This window comes from Linepithema humile, chromosome 4 (assembly GCF_040581485.1).
Source record: "Linepithema humile isolate Giens D197 chromosome 4, Lhum_UNIL_v1.0, whole genome shotgun sequence".
Lineage (NCBI taxonomy): Eukaryota > Metazoa > Arthropoda > Insecta > Hymenoptera > Formicidae > Linepithema > Linepithema humile.
Genome location: NC_090131.1, coordinates 28,209,017 through 28,232,982, shown reverse-complemented (window position 1 = coordinate 28,232,982; position 23,966 = coordinate 28,209,017). Strand labels below are relative to the sequence as shown.

Here is a 23,966-nt window from a genome sequence, read left to right as displayed (position 1 = left end):
AGCGCGCTGATATCCGGGGCGGCACACGAGAGAGATGAGACGTGTGGAGAGGGCGAGGGAGGAGGGGGGGGGGAGGGGAGGAGAGACTAGTTAAAGATTAAGATTCCGTTTGAAACATAAGTAAACGTTTGTGCACTCGATTTACATAAACATACATTTTCTCATCGTATATTCCGGTGGTTTGCATAAATAACGAACCGGGAAATACAGAATGTAAAATAGCCGCGATATAGTTTCCGCTTCCCGGTAGTCTCCACCCGGAACGTGACACTGAATTATTCTCGGGCCGACGTAAGGGAAGAAGGCCTTTCGCATTGATATACCTCGCTCTCTTTGCGAAAGGTTACGTTGTTGTCGCCTGCCCGCATATATCCCATCTCGCTATCCCCGTTCTTAATAAAAGTCATAGTTCCCTCGTCTGCTCGCCGCCACTTGAATATCATCAATGGACCAAGTCCATTACGAAATTATTAGACTACTTGTTCAATAGTAGTATGCTACAATTGACTGCATCAAAATTGCGCAGAATTATCAAACTGTATCAGTTTTTTCACACAGATTTACGGGTCACGTAAAAATATTAACAAACACATTTTGGCATCGATTTCCTATTAGAAAAGTGACACAAGTTATTTTTATTTTTATAAAAAAAAAAAACCGCTGAATAATAATTTGAGCAATGTTTTTATTCTTAGGTTCGAAACTTTTCCAGAAAAGCAACAATTTATCGGATTCTGGGTTTTTTTTTTTTAGAAATTGATTTAATTATTTCTTTATCGATGTGAATAAATCGCACAGGACTGTTTTGTCTCGCGAGAAGCTTGTACCTCCTATCGTTTACTATGCGAAGCAACTTGTCGGGATTTTAATATTTATTTAATTCGCAGAAAGAAAAGTGTCGCGCGCGCGCGGAAAAGCCTACCACTGGTTCCCATTATCCCACCGGAGAAGGAAAAAAGTGCTAACGTATGGCGCCCAGTCGTAGATTGTTTAAAGTATGCCGTGGCAAAGTAAGCGTTCCAGCTGTGAGACGATAAATGGCATCATTTAAGGTTCCACTTTTAGTTCTTTCCAGCTGCAACACGATAAATGATACTATTTAAAGACACCCACCACCCCCGAGTTTGCATCTCAAGCACGGGAGTTTACTTTGCACGACTAGTTTTTCTTCTTACGATCTTTTCCCGCATTACTTCCGGAAAAAAAAGGAAAGAAAACGCGTCAACCTGCATCGAGCTTCCCTTATTCGGCGTTCCTGAGACATATAGGCTCTAAAATAAGTGACAAAGTTTTGCAGGTGTATTCTTGGATACACCGAAATGATAATATTCCGCCGTGAAAATGCCATTAATATCTTCTGAAGATTGATTCGTTCCAGCACAATTGGATATTAATGCAACTTTGAGAACATCAAATATAGAAATTGATAATGTATAGGAACAATCCACAGATAGCCAGTAATGGATGAAGAAAGAGTATTGTTGCGATTTCGCTCTAATATTAAAACTGGGAGAGCATAATTTACGCGATATTTGCATTCAGCTTGACGCGCGCAGTGCATTTAGAGTCGCTTGCAATATTTGCTCGCCACGCTGATTATATTTACATTGTGACCATTATTCCAACGGCGCAATCTACTACCTACTTGTTTTATCTGTCGTTCGTATTCCACGCCGTCGTCGCGGTGTGCCATCTTTCCCATTATTTCCCGTCGTTGCTAGAGCGATATTGGCAATTTAACGATTACCGTGTCTATTGTGCGGGATTCGCGCGCGTTATCATATATGTTTATTCGGCTATAATTTATTCAACGGCGCCCACGATTCGCCGGAACAGATTCCGCAAAGTGGCTCGCGCCGGCGACGTTTATAAAGGCTGCATCAGATCAATATATACGCTCTTTCACAATCGCCGCATGCGGTGATAATTGTCGCTGCATGCGCGATAACTCGTCGCGAGGGCGTCTACCGCGTGTGGTGTCATTTATTCCGGGAAATAGAAGCTCGAAAATAAATTAACGCGCGTTAATGGATCCATCGAGCTTTTAAAACACAGACAGTTATAACAAGCCAGTCGATCCGTAATGCACGCTCAAACGCATATATGATGTAAAGAATACCGTAACGGTTTAAATTCACAATATTGCCGTCGGCATTTGTTGGATCACGATGTAGACATTATATACGTTAATATAAACGATCTCCTCTCCTTTTCTCTCGCGCGCACGAGAATTTTTTTTCATCGGTAAACTGACTGCTCTATCAATATTCATGAGTTTTGACTAGCTTAAACCTGTTAAGCTCGGCGTATATATGTATATCGTTTTTGATATATACAAGTTTTTAATTATTTCTTTTTTATTCAACGTAAATTTCACAAGTCTATTTTAGAGTGCAATTCGCAATTCACTTCCACAATTAAGCTTCCATCCATAGGACCGAGAGATTCAATCTTCTGGTATCCCCGGTTAGAAGTAAAACGTTGCAATAACGTGTTGGAACGGCGCCAAGCTTTCGGTTAGGATCTCATTTTATCGGTATATAAGAGAAGATTTGACCAATTGTGAAAAAGTATGTTCAAAATCACGTCTGTCTGCGGATAATTTTTTATGGAAAAACCATTTTGTACTTTTCGCGAATGTTACGATTTGCCTTATTCAGCGACTTCTTGGTTGCAACGCTCGCAAACAAGTCACAGAAAAAGAGAAGGGAGGAAAAGAGAGAGAAAGAGAGAGAGACAAATGTCACGCTAGACGTGGAGTAAATCGTCGTCCGATTTCGCGCGGGAGAAGACTGACGAAGGAGAAACGAGGGATTTTGCACGAATGCACGTTCAGTCTCCTTTTCGCATCGTCTCCAGGTTCCTGATCTATCGTCACTTAGCTACTGGGGTTGGAAAAGAGCGCTTTTATCGTCTTCACGGCCAAAATTATCCATCTTGCAATCTCAATTATTCGCGCGTCTATAAGTTATTTCGCGAGGGCTCATAAATATTATCGAAAGCGACACGCTGATCGTGAAACGTATTCTTAGACAAAAGCTCACTTTGGCAGGCTCGCGAAGCTTGTGATATTTGTGACGTCTCTCTCACTGCAATCCGAGTTAATCGCATCGTGATAAAAAGTTCCGCGATAGAGGGTTAATTTTCCAAACCAAGGGGCACGATGAACAATTATGCAAAGCGTTTCGTACATACACCGGGGTTTACATGCTGTTAACTTAATGCATCATTAGTGCACACACGAGTTTATGGAGCGCGTAATGCGTTTGCTATGTATTATAGGGAATCACCTGTCTCCCCGAGAGATATCTACAGTTTGGCGAAACCAAACGAATGTCAGATTCATACAATGTGCCCCAAGGATATTCGATAGACTGATCACCTAGTTCATCGGTTTAGTTGTGATGCACGCACTGCGAACACGGTTCGTGTGTTGTTACAGATTCGCGATTGGAGAGCAGTTTATCGTCCGGACAGCATTCATTTGTCCGTATCGTACGTATAATCGCGTTGTTTAATCCTCGATTATTTGCGTTAAACATTTCAACATGATTAAATGCATAAATCGATTCACATATCATCTTGGATAAAATTGGACTAGCTATCAGCTAATTTATGACGAAAAGCGAGTAGTCGAGGATTAAATATTTGATATATTGCTCTCTCTCTCTCTCTCTCTCTCTCTCCCTCTGAGCCGTATGCATTGTTTACGCGCAAAATGTATGAGACATAATACAAACATAACCGACCATTCCAAGCGCATTAACAAAATGGAAACTACGGTCAAGCTTCTGTATCAGCAAGAAAAAAAATAGAAAATGTAAAAAAAAAAAAAAAAAAAAAAAAATACTAAAACTCGATTGTAATTAAATCGAATTATCGCAATTTTGTACACTTTTAAATGAACAAACAGTAATAAATATTTAAATTATTATTGTGCCTTGTTGTGCTTACTATTTCGTAATCGTTCAATATTTCGTTATCGTTTCAATTTTGACTTGAATGTCCGATTATGTGTGTTTAATATATAAATTCACTCACCACTCGTTGCCTAAGTACCCTTTCCGCTGCATCTGCAAAAATAAATAAATAATTTTTTATTTATGCATTACATTATACATTTTATACATACTGATTATTACTCATTATCTAATTATTACAATTTAGACTAAAATAATTATAAATTGCGTGTAAGCAATTGTTTAAAATTTTCAATAAATATTCGATAAATGTTTTAATAAACGTTTACAAAAGTTTTATTAGATATCAGAAATTTTTTATACGCATTTCTCGCGCACATAATTTTCGATTTTTTAATCACCGTTGAATTGTGTGCGAACTGCAAGTGCGAGCGAGTGCAAATTTTGAGGAAAAATTTCGCGACACGTCGGCCACTGCAATCGCCGCAATTGACTGAATCTGATAATGGACTCGCGGAAGTTCCCGATAACGATGATGAGATACGATCGGTGATTTACGAGAGACTTGCCGCATTTATCTGGACAATCTCTCACGGAACTACATTGCGACACAAGGACAGATCGGACCGCTAAAAAGCGAATCGTGTAATTGATGTTCATTATCAGATACGTGATCTCATTTGTGCCACCATATTTAGGTGGGCACGTTTATTTTATACCGATACTACTTGATCGTAACCATTGGAAGACGGATCCACTTTTTACGCGAAGACGCGACGTAGCGATTGTGTTTATCTGCCTCATGCAATATGGGGCGTTTTATTGAACGTTCAATGCAGCTTTTTACTCGCCTCTGTGAGGCACGTTAGATTTTTACGGTCAACGCCAATATCGCATAAAGGAAAATCGAAGTGACTCGGGGCTTTAATGGATATTTAGAAAACTCGAGGCACGCGTCAGCGATGATAATGCAAATTGCTGGACGATATTGAGTTTTTTTCTGCCGCTCTCATAATGTGCTTAAAAATAATGTTTCAATAACTTTATGTTAATATCTATTTTAAATGTTCAACACAAAATAAGTTATTCACTTACATCAGTCATAAATTATTGAAAAATTATTCATGCAATAAAAAAATATAATATATGGAGTACGTCAGGATGTCTTACGTAGAAGAATAACGCGTGTGATGTATGAAAGATAGCTTTTTGCAAACGCTCTTTTATTAATTCAGGGCACAGGAATGACAGGGGTGAGCCGTATACTAATAATAAAAAGTGGAGTAACCTAAATAGCAAGTATTTTTTAATACTTCTTGTAAGCGCGCATTTGAATAATGCGGCAAATAAGTTAACTATAGTATCAAGTAATTTATTTAAAAGCTTTCGTAAGCCGTACGATATTGTATTATTTATTACCATTGTATTCACAATTTATCGTGTATTTATCAACAAATATTAACAAGCTATAACGGCGCGTAGTCACGTCTCTGCGATAGAAAAAGATAATTATTTCGATGTCTCCGGCATTATAATGAACTCTCATTAACCGCGGCGCTACACTCACGACCGTCCGCGCAACGTTGCGTATTATTTCCCGTCCATCATTATCCATCTCGCGTTTCCTTTTTCCATCGAGTCTTATGTTTCTCACGACGATCTACAATGACAAGAGGATGTCTCGTATTTCCGTGATTCTGGTGTGCGTGAGGTGTCCTTTTAAGACTATTTACCTTTTTTTTTATAATATTCGTCGGGGTTTTCAATTTCTATTTCCCCTGGGATTTTCCCATATCAATGTCAAATTGTCTTTCTTGAATATATCCGATATGAATTCTTTCACGCATAAATTTTTCATTATTTCGCTGACAGTAAATCTTCATTAGGAAGTCGTGTTAATGCCAATCTTAATTACTTTCTTTCGCTCGGGTGTGTAGTTTCGTCCGCATATGTTAAAGCAGGACTTGCTGGCTGACCGAGCCAGCGAGCACACATTTTTAGCATTTACCATTTGCGGCGCATATCTCTCCTGCGTTATGACTCTCGCAGTGCGGCGGATACAGTTGGGGTAAATGGCGTATACGTGCTGGTCGAATGCATCCTCATTATCCGCGGTGGTATATTCGAAGCGGCCATCCAGAGTACGTGCGTACGTGAAATTTTCACACTGTTCGTCGTGTCTGTGTGCCGATTCGTTGTTGATGACTGTGCTTCCCCCGCTTTATACGTATTTCCGACTGTTTAATCCGTCTCGTTTTTTCGTGCCGTTAAATATCAAACGACAGAGATATCGTTATCTCGACACTTTGGCGTTTATTCGCAAAAAGTGAGAAGCGCGTCACTTGAAGCAAATTATAAGTGACGAGCGCGTAAAGAAACATTATATCTTACGGCAGGTGCTTGCCGTAAAATATGAGATCCCGCGATATCTTTAAAATTATTAAAGTGTTTAGTGCAATTCTGTCACATGTAATATCTCGACGAAATATTAAAAACTGTCGAACATTATTAACGGAATACCCTGCGGAAATATGTCTGCTTAAACATTCCGTAAACTCGCGATAGTCTGGCGAGTTTTCCGACTTGTACATTTTTCACGTTCCTAATTAAAATTTCTGTATGCCGCTACGAGCACGTCAGATTTTTTTAAATACAGCTCGTTGTACGAATTCACTTTGGCGTAGCATGGCCAAATGCAATTTTTGCAATTAGGGAGAATTAACGAAGTGGGTGAGTGAGAGAGAAAAAAGAAGGAGGGGGGGGCAAGAGAAATAAGAGAGAGAAAGAGAAGCAAGCGTCGAATACATCCTCATTATCTACAGCGTTATATTCAAAGCATTTACCGTGCGCGCACGGACTATACATGCAATGGTATTTTCACACCCAGCCCCGTTTCGTCGAGCAGCGAAGACCATCCCTCTCGCTTTCTTCACCGCGTTCTCTCTTCCCCCACGCGTATCTGCATGCATTCGCCGCACTCGGTCCACCGAGTGACGACCATCGAGCGCTCTGCACCAACGAATTCTCTGGCTACCTCGCGCATCCGTTGCACAGTCGCATACCTGCATAACATCGACGTATCGAACGGGCCGACAGCACGTGGTGGCCCCGGCGCGAACGCGTTCGTTCCCCTGAAATTTCACCGTCAACTCTGCGCCAGGATGCATGAATTGTACAAGTATACCACTACCACCACCACCACCACCACTACCACCACCATCACACCACCTGCTCCGTTCTTCGAAGCCGCTATGCAGTTTGCGCTCTCGACTAAGCCGCTCTCTCGGAAGTGATGATTTAACGCCCGTCATTCTTTACTTACGTCATATTCGTTAGGACCCCGCTGTAAGTCGGCGTCCAGTCATACGAGCGCGACGATTTGTCTTCATTCTTCTCGTATCTTCTCGTAGAGTAGACGGCAATGCTTTATTAGTTTCGCAACTCTTATCGTCAATTAATTACCGCGTCGTGAAATTCGATAGAAATATCGATAAATGCCTTATTCGCACTTGACTTATGAGCACATCTATAATTTAGTCCGTTACATCTGCAGCGTTAAACGTTATCGTGCGCTTTGTTATTCTGTGTATATCGACTGTCGACCGCGTATTCATATACGTTCGTGCCTCTGACAAATTGATAACCATTAATAATAACTGATAATCGACCTACGCGCGAATGGACGGCGTTGCGTTAATCGCGGGTGAATTGCATAGCTCAATAAATATGTAACGTGCTCGGGACCGTCCGCGTGAATCAATTTAATGCGCTATGGATGATTTTTGATATATTTCTTCAATGAGAGACGCGGCACTACTCGCACTCAACGGACGGTGGCGTTATTTCTCATTAAATTTGGAGTCAATTGCTTCTTGGCAAAATATATAATGCACACATTTTAAAATAGTATAGATCATAAATTAATACATATACATATATCTGTGGATAAAATGTAGTTTGATCCGTGAATAATACATTGCGCGAATTTTACATTAAACAGAGATATAACTCAAAACTTGGCACAGCAGGTCACAGACCGCTGACGAATTGATCGCGAACCACATTCTGTACTTAAAGTTCGCGAGCAATCTGCGAACAGATGGTCGACAAATGCAGCGTCATTTTCCACTGTTAGGTCACAATAAATATTGAACGAGAACGCTATTTTGGCAACAAACTAATAGTGACCAAAAATGTGCCAAAGTTGCCCTATGGTTTAACAATAAAAAATTATTTTATTTAAAAGCAAAACGTTTTCAAACGTTATTATTGAAATTTAAGCTTTTTTCATTTTTATCAGTAACAGCTTGTCAATTTCCGCAATTGAATTCGATAAAATACATCGATTTTCAGAATATTTGCGTATACTTTGCAACTGTTTGTTACTATTTATAAAATAATTGCAAAAGTGATTGCACATAAAAATAATAAATATATAAAAAAATTGTAAAAAAATACAATAGGTGGAAAATATACCAAAAAAAAAAAAAAAAATATAAACAACGCACAAAAATTATATTAAAGAATATCTTGTTAATCGATATTTATAAAGGCAAATTGTAAATATTGAGGAATTATTAGCGTGTATTCACTGTGCCAAAAAAAAATGCGAGTGAACTATTGACGATCTATTCGACAGTTGCAATATATGGATTCGGCGTAAGGAGAACCGTGTAAAATTTCGTAGTCCTCGTGTCTCCTCGTTGCTCGACCAACCTTTAATCCGAATAGCGTTACGTGACATATGTGAAAAATTTGTAAGTCAATATCCATGCGAAGCGATAAATCGAGTGGAGTGGCGACGCGCGTCCCGTTTCACGCCTGATTTTTGCGGTAATAGGTTAGAGAGAAATGTGCATATGATGTACTCGATCTCGTTCCTTCGAGACTTACATTTCCATCTGACGCAAAACGCTTCGCTATTTTTCGCCGATCGACGTACTTTAAGGATCGCGGTTGGGAAGTTTTTCTTCTTTTTTTTTTTTTTTACGATTTTTAACTTATTCTTTATCGAGGTCGATGCATGCATTTTGGAGTATTTTGCACGGATTTTCCACAATATCACAAATAATACAGACACCGATGGGGTTACACCGGGTGACCCGTTTCGGTCGAACGTGACTTTATCGGGAATTTAGTTCGGCAACTGAGCGTTTATACGGTTCAGCGGACGCGCTGCTCGAAGGCCGGAATAAAGTTTCGTGGTGGGATATTTTTTTCTCTTTTTCTTTCAGAAATTGTCGTTTCCCGCGATAGTTTGCGTTAATTGGATCGACTTTGATGCGTGTTAAGAGTTTATTTGCCACGGGCAAATTCAGTCGGGTTCATTCGATCGAATTTTCGTGCTGCATGGAGATTGCGACGCCGATGAAAAGATATGCGCATCTGACAATGATGCAAGTAGATGGAGAAATTTAAAACTGCGCATTGCACAAAAACTTATGAAATAAAAAAGGAATAGCTCTCTGCATCATTTGAATGATTATATTTTGCGACGACGCGCATAAATTTTGCATCGTTCTCATTATTTTTAATATATCAGCGGTGACGTCTTGAATAACAAAATTATTGCCGAGAAGCGGTAATTTTGTTACGTAATTATACCCTGTCAGTTTTTCTCTGTGAATAACCATTACATTTATTAAATAGCAGCTGCGAAATAATTTAATTTTCCATTTTTTAAATTTAAATTACTCTTCAAATAATGTAGAAGTAATATTTTCATCAAGTAAAAAAATTTTTAAATAGCGAAAAAGCGAAGATAAAATATAGACAAGAATGAAACTAGCGGGTTTCACAAATGCGTCTGACAAAAAACACAGAGCGGAGAGGTTCTCAATCGATATGGACACAGAGACGAGGGTTCTCAAGTAATAAATCGGAGAAGCTTACGAGGAGAACGACGGAACTGTGCGACTGGACTGTCCACAATTTTACCAGCGTGTCGGGGCTGATTGAAACACGAAAGGTTGATTGAGATCCGACTCGAATAATCTTACCGTTCTTTTAGCGAGTCTGAAAGGTATATTGATCGTACGTGTAAAAAAGTGCTTCCTTTCAACCCTGAAAGATTAAGTATCAGCGACGTTCCCGATTGTTGACACATCGATTCGTCGTCGGCAGTCATGTGATTACAATCGAGATCCCTTTTTGCGAAACTCACTCGTAGAATAAAACATTTACAAAGAATGTATTTTATTTATTTTCGGTGTCTATAGTATTTGAAATATTCATCGTCACGACGATTTAACGACGGATAACGTTCTGCGCAACGCGTATTTATAGAAACGATAGGAAGTGTCGCCTTTTTGCGGGCATGTATAAATTGAGACATTGATTTTCGTGCAAGAGAGTCGGCCGTGGTGTTAATATTTCTACGATCTGCATATTTTCTTATTAGCAAAACATCGATTCGGTATCGATCCTGTGCGTGATCGATGATTTGACTAACCGACCCGGTATTGCTCGGCGCGGGATTATCGGTATCGGATATCGTAGAAGCGCAGAAAGGGTGCAGAAGCGCAGAGAGCGTAGGAGGGGGTACAAAATTGATCGGATTCATCAACATCGATGCATATCAAGCCTATCGAAGTTTTTGCTCGCAAGCAAAACGCTCTCGGCTCTTTGCTGCTTAATCGAATAAAACAGATAGATGGCAAAATAGATGAAGCTGCATCCATATGCATCCAGTCTCACAATAGATGCAAAGGAGCTTACGAATGGCGGGAGGGCACTCGATATAAACTTGGATAAATCTGATAATTTTAATCTCCCATAATTCAAATTTCGGCGTAATTTTTGACATAATTGACGTAACGCGAGTAAAAACCACTAACAATTTAGTAGAATTTCAAAATCAATTATACGAATGTAGAGAATGTGAAGAATGAATGTGAATGATCACACCGGCTATGTAGCATTCGCCAAACGTTAACCGCGATAGCCACGACCGGTAATTTCCCATATCTGACTTTCCGATCGAATCCTCTCGAGAACTAATAATATAATCGGTAGTCTAATGGAATCTTTAGGCATGGCCGATAAGGAAGTGATTAATGTATTCGAGTTCACGGAAAGAATATCTCCTTTGGATTATTCCACTTTATTTCGTTATTTCAATCACAGTGTTTTGAATTTTTATCGTTTTAGTGGAGTAACAGTACGACTTAGAAGGTAATTTTAAAATAAACGTTTCGTTAAGCAATCATCTAATTAATTGCAATAATACTTTTTGTATAATACATTATGTATTGATATATTGCGCGGAAATGTGTATCTCTCGTAACGTGTTCATCAATATGAATCCACGAAAGTATGCTATCATTTTGAATTTCTCGTTGGGGGTCGCAGGTGGAGTAAGTTTTCATTTTTCCAAGTTTTTAACGATCCAATCTCGGGGAAAACTCGAGAAATACGATGCCGTGCGCTATTTCAGAACTTCCACGCTCTGCGCTTCATATGTCGCGAAAACCGAAGTTGATTGAGAATAATGTCAAACAGCATCTTTTTGAAAGCGCGAGTAATATTAGAAGTCGTTCATTGTCTTCACATATCTATTTTTTTTGTTATCTCCCGAGAAAAAAAATCAAAAAGTTATTTAACATTGTTACACGAGTGGCGCAACTTCTGAATTATGAAGAATTTGAAAAATATGTTAAAAGCTCGTAAATTTTTTTACCGAAACTAAATTTTTCGAAGAGAAAAAATAAGTGTGAAAATTCTCGTTGCTCTCCAGTTACTGCGCTATCACGCTGAAAACAAAATCGGTTATTTTATCGGCGTACGTGTCATCTACTGCCAGTGTCTGGTGTTGTCAAAGTCGTTGCACCAAATAGATATAACAACTGCAGGCAAAATCGAAATCTGGCTAACTTTCGCGGCATATTTGTTACGCTTCGTCCGATGCAATCTAACAATGGCCGCAATTTGTGGAAACTCGATTGGATTGAGGGCCCATTCAAGTAGTAACGCGGAATAGCTCACCTTAATCAAGATCCGCGGTAGCCAATTGCCAATTATGTTACAAAGAGCGCACAATATTACCATCATCACCGGCTGTTAATTTTGATGCGAGTTACCGGCGATACCGAGCTCGCATCCTCCATAATCATTCGCGTAGCAATTGTACAGCCAGAGGCAAAGTTTCAAGTACCTCACGAATTTTTCTTACAACTTTTTATATATATATATATATATATATATACTAAGAGGAAAAAATAGATTCGATGATAGATGCGTCGGGGGGAGCTACTTTATTCTTTCCGTCGAGTGGTTTCATTGTGAAACCATCTTTATAATAAGTGCCTCTTATTCTGGAAATGACTTTAGCCTTGAAATGTATATTGTTAAAATATATTGTACATATCTCTCTTGTAGTAGATAATTTTCCAAAACTTAAATTATTTTCAAAGTAAAGTCAAGTAAAATTGCTACTCAGTTCTCTCTCTCTTTCTCTCTCTTTCTCATTCTTCAAAAATTGCTACGCATTAAAATACTTTTAAAATGGAGATTTTTTTGGATCTCAGAAAGATAATCATGTCGATTACATTTTACGGAAATGAAATAAAACGTCAGAATAATTCAATGTCGAAATTTCGCTGGAGATTTTAATAGCCTAACGGAATAGTAGATGTAACGAAATAATGATTTTAACAAAATTAACAGAATTATTTTTGGCGCAGCTTCTGTTACACTTCAGCGTAATCGTATTACGTAGATTTATATTCAGTATTTGACGCTTCAGTATTTGGCGTGCAGCAGTCAAATTATTAATTAATTTTAATCGCAGGAAACAAGCTTCATTTAAACTCGCAAATCTTCTTTCCCCTTTGTGATCTCTTTCTTTCTAGTGGCTTGTGCACGGTTTTACTCGTCAAAGAATAATAAGCAATAATATCTCCCAATCAACATAGTTGTACACTGAAGAAAAAATAATTTATATTTCGTAGAATGTGATGTGCATAATATATTTTATACGACTGTTTATCATTACACATTTTCAGCGTCATACGTTACTGTTTTCAGCCGATTCAATTGATTCATTAAATGGTGATCGTATTCTACGTAAACGCAAGAAATACGCGCAAATATCGCATGCCGTTGAACATAGCGTTTAAAAATATAATTGCGTTTCTAAAATTACAGAAATTGTTAACAATTTTCCGTTTGCGAACAATGCGCAGCGTTTTGTTGGTCGACAGCGCAAAAGACTAAAGAATGTATAAATATATTAGCGATACATGTGCAGCGTAAATGTGCACAGCGAGCAGTGAAATTAAGCTGCTCGATAAATTGTTCTGTTGGCATAACGAACGTTCCTTCGTTAGCTGTATTCGAGTCGCGTAGCCCCGGTAGCGTGGAACAAGAACATGTGCTTGCAATCAAGATGTTCGATAGCCAAGAACCAATTAAGATTACAAAGAGAAGCCGATGGCTACAATATTACTGCATTAACCGAGACAGACCCGAATCGCGGCCGGCACGAAACGCGTTGGAAGGTTATTCCCTTAAATGTAACCTCGTCCGATGCTTGTTAAATTTAATGAATTCCGAAGCGTATGCTATAGCGCTTGCACGCGTAAGAGATGAGATATTATTTGTCAATCCTGTTAATTTACATGCAACCTTGGCGAACTTATCTATCGCGGGATCAAATTTTCCGAGAAATTATGCATGTTCGTAACTATGTACATCCACAGAACAAGATTGCGTACAAAATAGAGATATATTTAAAGCGCGATAAATTAATTGTCAATATCGATCTCTGAAAAAAATTCATAAAAATTGTAATACTTTTATAGACATTTAGTCGTTTCGTTGTAGAACAGTAAACAATTATTACGATTACTAAAGTCAGCTGCTTTTTATCACTAAGAATATCAATATTAATATTTGCAGATTAAGATATGTGCTCGGACACTCATCCGTCTTTCCTTCGCGCGCGAATATCCCGGTAAACGTCGCAAATCGGAAAGCCCATATTTCGAAAGTAACTCTTCATTTGGCCGGAGGCATGTGGCTCGTAGTGTACGCGTGCATTTCCTTCCGGTGTGCAACGCGCAACTCGGTAGAGGTAGTAGTCGCAGTTATGATTTATTCAGACGACGCGGCGTAGTAACCCGCGAATATTGTTTGCACGACGGTCCACGGGAATAGAAGGCATCGGCGTTCCATAAACAAGAGGCAACATATATATTTGGGAAATAAGAACGGCGAGAAAAGCAGCCGGCTGCATTGGTCGCGTTCGATTGCGTTTGATGCATATACATAGAGCGGGCTGAGTGTACACGTAATAAAACCGATAGCGTATCTGAAGAGAAATTTCGTGCTCCGAGGTTCTCGCCTACAGAATACAATTACGTATTTGCCGAGCCACGAGAAATACGATACCGTCAATAAGTAACAGAAGAAATAACAATACCGCCGAGTGTTCCGTAGTTTTCGTACACTCAACCTCTCATTTTAACATGCACGAAATATGCTCGCTGTCAAAATCTTTTCGAAATAATAATAAATAATTAATATACTTAGTTGGTAACGTAGTCTCGCAGCCATCATTGCACGTCGTCTAAAGTGGCAGACAGACGATGCGAGATCGCGACATATCTCGTCCGAAGATGGCAATGTTAGATCGAGATAACTCGTCCGTCATGTACGAAAGGGTTAATTCGCATTTGCGCGATGCATAACCCCATAGGCGTTCGGAATTCTCATCCAGGAATCGACCTGAGATGCGTATATACGCGTCATGCAAATAAGAGTCGATGCATATCTTTCCATTAATGAGCCCTCCCTGCCGTTGCGCTCATATAACACGTAAATTGTAAATTAAGCTTCCGAAGCTGGGACACGTGTAATCCATTAATCGCGAAAGAATCTCGCGTCGGCGAGAGGAAAAAGTCGACCCGCGATTCGATACGGTTGGGATTTGGTGCATGCGTGATTTCGCTCATTTTGCTTCACGGATGACGGGGCGGTAGGATGCGGCGCAGCAACAGCAACGGGGTGACGATCCTGAATCGGGGGTGACCGCGTAAACGTATGCATGAGCCCCGGTAAACTCGTTCCAGGTGCCCCTGGGTCCGCTCCGGCTGCTTAATTCAAGAGGCTATTTCGTCCGCGTGAAATGCGTGACTGCTCACGCCCAGAGCATTAAATCGCGCGGGCACGTCGCGCATGCGTCGGCAATTAAAAGGGGCGTAATGTCATCGACCTTGAGAACCCTGAGGAGGAACGGCCAAGTGCTCCTCTCGAACGGCGACGGTCGATCAACGTCGCGACACGAAGGAGGAAACGATTGTGCGGACGAGTGTGTCATCATTGAACGCTCGTCGCGCGACGCGAACTTTAACGTATCAAAGATACCCTCTTATTCCGCAACACGTTGGGCAATGCGCTTTCTTACCATTTATTCACTCGACAGCCGATCCATTCCATTTTTTTTACTAAAACTCAGTTTTTCAACAGATCATAAAATCTAAAGAATGCATATATGTTTGATGTAAAAATGAATTCTCTCCAACAATAGTGGATCAACAAACCTGTTGATTTATAATGAATAATAAAAATGCATGAATGACCACTCGAAGCTCCTGGAATCCTTTGTCATATGTGAAATACATTTAAATTTCAAATATGCATTATCAATATTTCGTATTATATTTGTCTTTTTTGCCGCAATTTGATATAGTTATTTAAAAATATATATATATATAATTAATAATTTAGTTTTATTAATAGTAAATTTAAAAAAATAATATATCCTTGCTTGTTTTAACGTCATCTTTGATAATTTAATTATCTTAATTTGTATGAAAACTAAATAAGGTCCAACAATATGGTTAAGTGAAAATAATACGCACTTCACAAAATTTATAGAAATAAAAATGAAATTTAAATGAAGTTGGTTATTATTCTCATTCAAAATGTTTTGAGCTATTCTGCAGCATAATTTTACTCGGCCTCGCATTCATGGAGAAAATGCCGGTTACCGTGATGACATTATTCTCCCTACGCCAAACAACAATGCTACGAATCGCCATGATGGTACACACTCCTCTCGTTCTATTTTTCGCTTTATTATGCTGCTCGAGTTCTATCATAGCTGATAGTCGGTGATTGTATAGCGAAGACACGTCTTTTAATAAACCTTACGAGAAAATTTCATTATCGATATCTGTGATTAATTTTTGAAACCAGTTTTGTTCGCATCATCCATTGTGTTCCATTTAACATTGGAAAAATACTGTACATTGCTACGTTTCGAGAATCTTTAAATTTTCCAGAGCTCTCATAATAGTACAGATAAAAAATAGAAAATGCGATAAAAAATAAAAAATAGCATTTGAAAAATATTAAATATTTGAAGATTTTTATTAAAAAAAAAAAAAACAATTATCAAGTGGACAAAATATTCGTTCGGCAATGCATCTCAACTTATGCATAATATAACGCGATTACATTTCATGCTAAAATTAGTAGCATTCTCGTCCTTTTTTCGGCTTTTATTCCATTCTCGTCATACCAAAGAATTCTTCCTCTCAACGAGTCTGCCATTTTCCTCGGCGAGCCTTTGTCCACGTCGCGGACAAAAGGAAAACATAATTCCTCCAACTTGCGTTATTCTTACGACCCCCTGGGCACCGGCATCAAAAAGAAACAACCGGCGTTTTCTTTGTTATCTCGTCGTTCGCGTTGTTTCTACCGCAACTATTATCGTCGTTATCGTCTGTAACGGTGAGATTTTAGGAATCGTGTCTGCTGTACAAATTCCCTCACGCCACGACTAGTTTTTATCGTCGGCTTCTTATATTTTCGTGTAAACAGCACTTTTCTTATGCCTTATTCGTAGAAACACTTAAAAATCTCGCGTATGCAGATGAAAATGTATGCCAGGTCAGCAAGATTATGTCGCAACATTCCGAAAAAAAAAAAAAATAAATAAAAACACTCGTTGCCGTCTTAAGAATTTATATGATAATATATGATAAAACGTGCAGGATGAATATTCATTTATATGAAGAAATGTAAAAAATTTAAGCAAGCATTACGTTTTTACTCCTTCAATATGTATCCGTCGTTAATAATATGTGATACGGATATCGATATTTTCTTCTCACATTGCACCCCTGCTTGTAACTACCCCCTCCCCCCCCCTCCCTCGTCTTTTATCACATGCAGTTTCTGTTTCTTGTTGCTCTTAATCACGAAATTCGCAAAACCGCTCACGTCAGAGGGTCTCCGGAAGAGTTCTCGTAGTACTCCCAGCGCAGTAACTTTCATTTTATTTCCAACACAGTTTCTGGTTTCCTTTGAAAAGCTCAACTTACTTTCACCCTCCTTATCTTTTCTTTTTCTCTAGCTGGAAATCAGCTCCGCCGCACGTACTGCTAAAGAGACGAAGAAGAAGGCAGAAAATGTCAAGGGGAAGTCAAAGGGACGCGCTGCAAAGTAAAGCGAAAGGAAATCGATTGAGAATAATGTATCCTCTCGATCTGAAAAGCGCAGCGTATGAGAGCGAATATTTCAACCGGTAATATTTCGCGAAATATATCTTTCCGTCTACCTTACCTATGCACCGTCTTTTTGAAATGTCTTTTTACATTACGCTACAGCGAAAGCGAAGAAAGGGAGGGGGGCGGAACGATAGGAAGAGAGAGAGGGAGAGGACGGTTCTTGGTTCCTACTTTTATAACATTCGCGCTCTGCTTCTCATTAGAAACACCGACTTCATCGAGACGTTCAACTCAAGCTTGAAGAAGTTTACGGTTCTTATTTTGCCTCTCTTATTTATTGTAGCGAAGATTTTCAAACATTCTTCAAACAAATACACGAAGAAACAAAGATTGCATCGTGAGTGAGAAAAGACAAATGCTTGAAATCGACCAAGAATAATTCCATTCGACAAAACACGGCGAGAAATGGATAGATTCCACGAGATCCTTTTCCGCAAAAGTGTGCGCGATATATTTCCCTCGAAGACTTTCCGTACTTACATAAGATTCCTTAGACACAAGGAAGAAAGAGGAAAACGACCCTTCGATACTCGCTCCCTCGCCACTTTGCTCGCTCCATCGTCCATCGATGGAGTTTCTGAAATCGCTAGCTCCCAGTTTTCATCCTCAGGAAATTCTAAATCGGTCTCCAAATTTCAGTGCAGCCGCCGATTTGCCTGCGGAATTTTAAGATGCTATTCTCCCGTGTACTTTCCTCGGTTGCTCTCAGTACCGAGATAGACGGTAAGAAATATCAGAAAGACGTGTAATCATGAGGAATTCTTGCCAATTACGCGAGTTCCTCGCTCTTTTGTTGATATTGGCTCGCTCGTGCTGGCTCGCCTACAAAATTTTCGAAATTGCTCACTTCGAAAGTTTCCGCTGTGACCCAGTAACTTCTAACGACTTTTATTTCGCATTTTAAAGTCCTCGTGCTTCTGAATCTCTTCAAAAGTTCCTTTATTCGCTCTTCTAGGAGCATCGTTTCCTTGTACGGACGCGTATTGAGAATGTCTCGGGATTGGTGAAAAATGGGCAGACATAATAGCATTCTTTATGAAATTTGGAATCGATACTTCCTTCTAGGAAGATATCGGGATCATTATTTTTAAATTATGCATTTTAAAAAATGGGAGGAAATTAAATTTCAAAGAGATATTTAAAGTTACGCTGAGCGCATATCGATCTGACATTTCCTTCTATCTTTCTTTTATCCTCGCCATCTTCTCCGCGCCATGCACAGACACAGAAAAATGAACCTCTCGTCCTTTTTACACTTCGCTTACGTCAGGCGACAGAATTTTCAAAAATCGATGGCCGCCTCCTTCCCGAGAGAGTCCCCACAGTAACTTAGCCGACACTTATTTCGTTTTTTGAAGTAGTTTCCGGTTTTCTTTGAAAGCTCCTTCATTTATCGTCTTTATACCCACGCTCTCTTAGCTCGCGCTACACTGACTTCACCGACTATTCCGCACCTTGCTGGGGTAAGGTTAAAAAACCCCAGCCGAGGATAGAGGATAAAGAGACACGCGGCTACATAAAACGAGAGGAAATTGAGCGAGGATAATGCGGACCCTCGATCCGAAAAGCGGATCGAGCGGTGGAAGTGGCGCCGGAATTTCTTTGATTTTTCGACGAAGAAGCGTAATATATCATCATGAACGTAGTCTAATGTTCCCCTCAGTTTCACATATCCCTTTGACCTTAGAAAATATGTATTTTCGTTATATTTTACTCGTAAGCAATGATAATGCAAAGAATCCCGACACATGTTGCATTTTTCTTTGCAGGGATGGAACGTTTCTCATATATTTCAAATAAGAATTTCCTCTTGCGTGAAATGCTGTCTGGGTCACTTTGACCTATGTCGTTTTTTTTAAGAATAAATGTAAAAATTGTGGCGAACCGTCATTTCATTTCTGTTCTAATTTTGTCTTCTCGCCGTTTCGCAATGACTGTTTTAATTCGTTCGTGCGAAGGGAATTTCAGCGTGGTTACTCGCGGAAATACTTCTGTTTCACTTGGTGTATAGTGCTTTTACAGTTAGTTACGTTCACTCGGGCTCTTAGGTGTGCTTTTAGTTTTCTTTAGGAAGATTTTGCGGTATTCTTCGACTTCCGTATTCTACGGGGAGTTCTGCCGTATCGTTCGGCGGTATAAAGATAAATCTTAACCTCGGGAAAAGTCACAAGAAAGCTAATTGACTTGAAAGATAATTTTTGCTCGTAAAACAAGTATTAATATTCGGACATGATAGTACGTGCAAAATTGTTTCACATTAATTACACCGATACTTTTATGTACCGCAATAAATGTTATAATGCGATTTACATTTTTCATTATTTTATCGCAAGATTGAAATCTATTACACATGTCTTTACATTCTTCTTCTAAAAGTTCTCTCTTAAATATCGTTTTAAGATATTTAAATATTTACTTTAGTCCGCCGATGATAAAAGCTAATTTCTGTTTCGATTAAACCTGAATAGCTCCGTGTTACTCGCAGAGACATTTCGGATTTGTTCGTCAGGCTACGACTAAAGAAGCGAAGAAATGGAGAACACGCGCGCGCTGATAAGCGAAGCGAAAGGAGATCGTCCTATAATAACGCTCTCCTTTATCCCATTCCAAAAAGAGAGCAAACCGATCGACAGCGACGGATCTCTCTTTCCATGGACGTGAGCGATATATTTCCACCCCATAATTTCATCCCTCCGTCCTTCGCGTACGTGCCTAGAAATTAAAGTAACGAGCGAGCCGCCGCCGCCGCCGCCGCCGCCGCTGCTGCCACCGCCGAGTGCAAATTTCGCGTACGTCTGCCGGTAATGTTATTAGCGTGCGTCGCTAACACATCGCGAAAAGTTCGTACTTGGCGAAAGGCGGACTAATTCGATTAAAACTCGCGCCCCTAACAAAACTGTTGACACTTTTAATATGTCAGTGTGTGTCCTCCTTTCCAACAACAATTAATTCAGTGGTCACCATTATTCACACTGAGAAAAGTACGCGGTGAAGGGTTTAATCTCCGCGCCTTAAAAAATCACACGTTTCATCGCTCTATTCTCACGCAAAGCCGCGAATATAAAGTATATCGCTTCCATATCCTTGATCTGGCTCAACATTCTGCATTGCGATAATTTGCACGCAGCCGTGAGATTTGGATATACAGACGTTCGGTACAACCGCAAATGGGAAAAGCGTTAATTATAAAGCGGTGTGCATAATGTGCAGAGAGACGAACGCGGGAGGGATGAGAGTGCGCGAAGCGCATAGGACTGGTGTAAATAATGCTATAGTATTATTTACGCTAGCGGTGCGCCGCGACGTGCAGTGACGTAATTGTGCCGATCTAATTGCGATTCGCGCCGAAGCACGATGCGTGCCGCACACGTGTAACACGAAACTGGAATTCGTGCACTCGTTATCTGTCACTTTCTTACGACGTTGTCTAATTTCCTTTTATCGTTTATGCGACAGTCGTAATACCGAGGATAAGATCTGCGTCACGCTCGATCACGCACATGTTTCCCGGCGTGAACACACGACGTCGTTTGTAGCGATCGGCCGCAAAGTTATCGAAAAGATGGCTGCAGTAAAGTGCGACACACGTCGCGGACCAGCAACGAGCAAGTGCGTGAGTGCACCAACCGTGAAACATAATCGAGTTATCGCGTAAAATGTAGTCCCGACTGTCGCGACCAGGCCGTAATTCCCTTTTGGAATCCGCTGAGGACGCATAACGCCGTTTGGATGCGGCAAAAAAATGGATACACGCGAGATACATTTTCCCGTCCAGCGATTTCAACCGCTCTCCCACTTTTTCATCATTTAAACACGCGGCAATAGCGATACGCGGGGACATTGTTATCACGGTGCGGCATCATATGATGGAAGAAAATGTTGGAAGGTAACAAAACAGTCATTTGTACTACCGTGATATACTATCCCGGCGCTCGATGAAACGCTTATAAAATGTGTCGGAAAGTTAGTTGTTAATCCAACACGTCACGTACTTTGGTAACATAAAATATTTCCCGAAAACAGAGTTTGGAAACGGTATAATTTGGGTCACTTTAAAACATGATAGTATGAACGCGCGTAAAATGATGTCTATGTTTATCTGGAACAACGGCAACACGGCAATTGGCGTAAAGCAATCTCTTTTTCGCCTATAGCATCGCGGAATTGAACACACACCAAAGTTACACCAATTTCAATCCTTGCTCAAAAGTACAGTTTATTTGCGCCGTATTGACAGTCGCAATTTTACATCGATTTCCCCGAGTTTTCGCGTCGCGCGCGTCTCACCCCGCGCGCAATGAAGTTTCTGACACATTTATATATTTGCCTTGTCGAAGTGTAATTGTTCGTTTCCATTTCTCATCGACAGAACGTCACTCGTTCGAAACGTAAGATGCGATCTTTCTTTTTTTTTTTTTATTTACTTCCTCTCATTTCTGATCATTTGAGATCATTCCCGAAAAACTACCATCCTTGCGTAATTTTTGCGTGGGCGAGTCCGATACGACGAAACATTTTCTCCTCTCTCTCTCTCTCTCTCTCTCTCTCTCTCTCTCTCTCTCTCTCTCAAGTGAGATAAAAGCTTCACCATTTCGATGGAAAGGGTACGATCGGACGCGGGGAACGCGAAGGAGAAACGAACGGGAATCGGAGAACGGCCTTTGGGAATCGATACTTTCGACGTCGTTCGAAAGCGATGCCTTCGAAACGAGTTACTTCTAGCTCCGAGTTTCTTCGCAAAAATTTCCCGGGTATTGTGTTCCTCGGTAATTGGGTACTTCCAAGCCTTATCCCCCGGTCGAGGTTTCCCCGAAAAATAGCGCGCTCGCCCTGAGAAATCCGTTTGAAACTTTTTCGCGTAGCGGGCCCACCCAGCGAGAGCGCGCGGATGATGAGAGGAGTCCGGCTTCTCTTTAACTCGTTTTGCATGCGGCAAGATGGAGCAATACGAATATGATTGCGAATTCGCGGGAGGGCAAATATTCGATGACAAGGACGATCACAAGCGTTTCTCAATATTTATTTTTATATCCCGATGCACGTCGGAGATTTTCGTATTTCCCGCGCTACAGATTGCAATCCAAGACGAAAAATCCGAACGAGTACGAGAAATACGGGGATACGTATCTGTGTATATTGTATCGCATATAGATTCTTTTCGCTGCGCTGATACGCGATACATGCGATACAAGGAGATACCGCGTGGGATACGAACAAACAAATAGATGATAGATAAGAATAGATTTGAAACCGATAAAATCTTGGTGAGTAAGACTTATTTCCCGATAGCGATCGAGAAACTGTCAGAAAAGATATATCCTCATAGGTAATTATACTTTTAAATAGACCGTATCTTTTCTCCCTCTTTCTCCCTCTCTCTCTCTCTTTTTAATAATGTAGAGAAAGGCGCAGAAAGGACTCTCCGTGTTCGTTCACCTTGATGTTACAGGAATAATTTAACGCGACCTCCGCCGTCTCTCGTTATTGACGTGCCACTAACGCGGTAATGGATTCTTACTTAATGATGAGACCCGCTCGGATTTCTGCCAACAACCTATCGAAATGGTGGAATAGTTCAGCATCCCTGTACATCAACCCCTGGGTCGAGCTTCCATGTTGCTTGATGTTACCTCGAGAACACCTCATTTGCGCCGGAAACGTTTACGAACGTTAATGTAACTCGATATTTTCGCTTACTTTTCCTCGCAGGAAAAACCGATTATATCATATATCGCAAATGTAGAAACAAAGTTTTTCTAGCTTCGCAATTATCGGATATAAAGGATTATGTAAAAAAGACAATAGACGCCGAAGCTAGGAGCGGAAATATTTCTTTTCAGGATAATACGTGAAATAAAAGCGCATTTTTATTTCGTGTAAATAATATTCGGTTTAAACCGTAAAATATCTACCTCGTAAATAATATATCGCTTCCGTCGTTAAACTTACTATTAAATTATCGGATCAGCCATATTGCGGAATGTAGACGGTAGACGGGTCGCGGCGTCGGATAGTTCTAATTCTGGTCATATCTTGATCCTCCTTCTCTGCCTACACTTTAGTTCCAAGAACTTAGACTTGCTTAACCCAGACTGTCGGCGCGCGAGCAGCTTTAATCTTTTTAGCTTTAGCGCAACTTGCACATCATGTGTCAGGTGCAAAAATACAAGGAGTATACCATGGTGGAAGTTAATGCTTCTACACTTATTCGAGCTTTAACTACAAGCGAGACAGTCCCGATTTAGCCCCCCGTCGCGTCTTAACCGTAGATATCCAGACTTAACATTGGCGTCGATTCATTTGGAATATTGATGAGCTTTTATAACGAAATTTGTCTTTAATGCGCTCTAACTTGTGCAAAATATATTATCGATCAATACTTTTATCATTTAAAATAGAATACGCAGAGATAAATTGAGTCATTAAACAGGTTTGAATAAATTAATTTGAAATATAGCAGAATATTCAATGAATTTGCTTGTTCATATTTGCGTAAAACAGTATTTAAATTTCAATTTTCTTTTAAACATTT

The 23,966-nt window shown here is 40.0% G+C and overlaps 1 protein-coding gene and 1 long non-coding RNA gene across 4 annotated transcripts in view; one reads left to right on the top strand and one right to left on the bottom strand.

Annotated features, from left to right (window-relative positions):
• Positions 1–23,966, top strand: part of LOC105677853 (irregular chiasm C-roughest protein-like) — a 126,001-nt gene that overhangs the window by 10,045 nt on the left and 91,990 nt on the right. The gene's annotated exons all lie outside the window — the stretch shown is intronic.
• Positions 4,040–23,966, bottom strand: part of LOC105677854 (uncharacterized) — a 95,944-nt gene continuing 76,017 nt past the window's right edge. Inside the window, exon 5 of the long non-coding RNA XR_001101626.2 lies at positions 4,040–4,073. This is a non-coding gene — a long non-coding RNA (uncharacterized lncRNA). The remainder of the gene's footprint in view (positions 4,074–23,966) is intronic.